At 37.2% G+C, this 3,455-nt stretch overlaps 1 non-coding gene across 1 annotated transcript; it reads left to right on the top strand.

The window, feature by feature from the left end:
* Positions 1 to 563: 563 nt before the first annotated feature.
* On the top strand, positions 564 to 671 carry LOC127741988 (small nucleolar RNA R71). Its single transcript, XR_008003175.1, has one exon. It is a non-coding gene; the product is annotated as a small nucleolar RNA R71 (small nucleolar RNA).
* Positions 672 to 3,455: the final 2,784 nt, after the last annotated feature.

A 3,455-nucleotide genomic window follows, 5' to 3' on the forward strand; every position in this document is an offset into this window, starting at 1 on the left:
TTTTGATTAGATCAGAGACCATGGTTGCTAAGTCAGAGTGCCTCTGCTTAGAATTCTCTGTCTGTTGCTGAGAAGATGATGGAAAAGGCTTGCCATTGCTAAACCTGTTTCTTCCACCATTGTTGTTGTTGAAACCTTGTTGAGGTCTCTGTTGATCCTTCCATGAGAGATTTGGATGATTTCTCCATCAAGGATTATAGGGGTTTCCATAGGGTTCTCCCATGTAATTCAGATGAAGCGTCCTTAGTACTGTCTGGTGCAGCTTGCATTCCAGACAGACTTTGAGAAATCATATTGACTTGCTGAGTTAATATTTTGTTTTGAGCCAATATGGCATTCAGAGTATCAATCTCAAGAACTCCTTTCTTCTGATTCGTCCCATTGTTCACAGGATTCCTTTCAGAAGTGTACATGAATTGGTTATTTGCAACCATTTCGATGAGTTCTTGAGCTTCTGCAGGCGTTTTCTTCAGATGAAGAGATCCTCCGGCAGAGCTGTCCAATGACATCTTGGACAGTTCAGACAGACCATCATAGAAGATACCTATGATGCTCCATTCAGAAAGCATGTCAGAAGGATATTTTCTGATCAATTGTTTGTATCTTTCCCAAGCTTCATAGAGGGATTCACCTTCCTTCTGTCTGAAGGTTTGGATTTCCACTCTAAGCTTACTCAATTTTTGAGGTGGAAAGAACTTTGCCAGGAAGGCATTGACTAGCGTTTCCCAAGAGTTCAGGCTTTCTTTAGGTTGTGAGTCCAACCATATTCTAGCTCTGTCTCTTACAGCAAAAGGGAATAGCATAAGCCTGTAGACCTCAGGGTCAACCCCATTGGTCTTGACAGTGTCACAGATTTGCAAGAACTCAGCTAAAAACTAATGAGGATCTTCCAATGGAAGTCCATGAAACTTGCAATTCTGTTGCATTAGAGAAACTAATTGAGGCTTAAGCTCAAAGTTGTTTGCTCCAATGGCAGGGAGCTTCTCCCACAGAATTTGGGAGTAGGTGCGGTAAAGTCACCCAGCACCTTCCTTACATTGTTGGCATTGTCGTTGTTTTCGGCTGCCATGTCTTCTTCTTGTTTGAAGATTTCTATTAGGTCCTCTATAGAGAGTAGTGCTTTAGCTTCTCTTAGCTTTCGCTTCAATGTCCTTTCAGGTTCAGGGTCAGCCTCAACAAGAATGCTTTTGTCTTTGCTCCTGCTCATATGAAAGAGAAGAGAATAAGAAAATATGGAATCCTCTATGTCACTGTATAGAGATTCCTTGAGGTGTCAGAGGAAAAGAAGAATAGAAGAAGGAGGTAGAAGAATTCGAACTTATCAAGAGGAATAAAGTTCGAATTGTGCATTGAGGAGGAGTGTTAGTCCATAAATAGAAGGATGTGAGAAGAGGGGAAGAAATTTTCGAAAATTAAAGTGAATTAATTAAAAGAGATTTTGAAAAATGGTAACTGATTTTCGAAAAATAAGATTGGGAAAGAAATTAAGTCAAATAGAAAAAGATTTTGAAATTAGAAATCAACAAGATATGATTGAAAACTATTTTGAAAAAGATGTGATTAAGAAGATATGATTGAAAAGATATGATTTTAAAAAGATATGATTGAAAAACAATTAAAAAGATTTGATTCTTAAAATTAATGACTTGGCTAACAAGAAATTTAAAAGATATGATTCAGACATTAAACCTTTCTCAACAGAAAAAGCAACATACTTGAAATGTTGAATCAAATCATTAATTGTTAGCAAGTATTTTTGAAAAAATGGAAAGAAATTGATTTTGAAAATATATGATTGAAAAGATATGATTTGAAAAAGATTTGATTTTGAAAAATTATGGAAACTTGAAAAAAATTTGAATTAAAAACAAAATCTTCCCTCTTGTGCCATCCTGGCGTTAAATGCCCAGAATGGTATCTATTCTGCCATTTAACACCCAAAATGCTACCTTTTTGGGCGTTAAACGCCCAGCCAGGTACCCTGGCTGGCGTTTAAACGCCAGTTTTCCTTCTTCACTGGGCGTTTTGAACGCCTAGCTTTTTCTGCGTAATTCCTCTGCTGTATGTTCTGAATCTTCAATTCTCTGTATTATTGACTAGAAAAGAAACACTTTTGAAAATTTTTTTTTTGGATTTTTAAGGATGAGGAATAATCGAAATGCAACTAAATCAAATAAACAATGCATGCAAGACACCAAACTACTGACACTAACAAATTGAAAATGCCTATGAGAAACAACAAAACACTCAAGACAAGAGAATTTAAAGATCAGAGCAAGGAAATCATCAAGAGCAACTTGAAGATCAATGAAGACACATGAATGAATTCGAAAAATGCAAGAAGAACAGAAACGTGCAATTGACACCAAACATAAAATGAGACACTAGACTCTAACAAGAAATGTTTTTGGTTTTTTTATGATTTTGTAGTTTTTTTTATTTTTCGATAATTATGTGGAAAAAAGAAAATAAAGAGGATCAAAACTTTTAATAAGAATTCCAGGAATCATGCAATGTTAGTCTAAAGCTGTAGTCTAAAAAGATTAGAAAGCTTTAGTCTAAAGGAATTAGACATGGCTAGCTAAGCTTTAGCAGGACATTGCATTCAAGAGCTAAATTGATGAGAATCAATCAGCTTTGGTGATGATGAGAACATCACCTTGAAACTCTAGAATTCATTCTTAAAAATTCTGAAGAAAATACCTAATATAAGCAACAAGATGAACCGTCATTTGTCCAAACTCAAACAATCCCCGGCAACGGCACCAAAAACTTGGTGCACAAAATTGTGATCATCAATGGCGCCATAAACATGGTACGCTCAATTGCAATCTCAACTCTTTATCACAACTTCGCACAACTAACCAGCAAGTGCACTGGGTCGTCCAAGTAATAAACCTTACACGAGTAAGGTTCGATCCCACGGAGATTGTTGGTATGGAGCAAGCTATGGTCATCTTGTAAATCTCAGTCAGGCGGACTCAAATGGGTATGGAGGATAACATAAAACATAAAATAAGGATAGAGATACTTATGTAATTCATTGGTGAGAATTTCAGATAAGCATGTGGAGATGCTTTGTCCCTTCCGTCTCTCTGCTTTCCTACTGTCTTCATCCAATCCTTCTTACTCCTTTCCATGGAAAGCTGTATGTTGGGCATCACCATTGTCAATAGCTACAGTCCCATCCTCTTAGTGAAAATGTTCAACGTGCTCTGTCACAGCACGGCTATTCATCTGTCGGTTCTCGATCATGTCGGAATAGAATCTAGTGATTCTTTTGCGTCTGTCACTAACGCCCCACAATCGCGAGTTTGAAGTTCGTCACAGTCATTCAATCCTTGAATCCTACTCAGAATACCACAGACAAGGTTTAGACCTTCCGGATTCTCAAGAATGCCGCCATCCATTCTAGATTATACCACGAAGATTCTGATTAAGGAACCCAAGAGATA

This window comes from Arachis duranensis, chromosome 9 (assembly GCF_000817695.3).
Source record: "Arachis duranensis cultivar V14167 chromosome 9, aradu.V14167.gnm2.J7QH, whole genome shotgun sequence".
Taxonomy (NCBI): Eukaryota; Viridiplantae; Streptophyta; class Magnoliopsida; order Fabales; family Fabaceae; genus Arachis; species Arachis duranensis.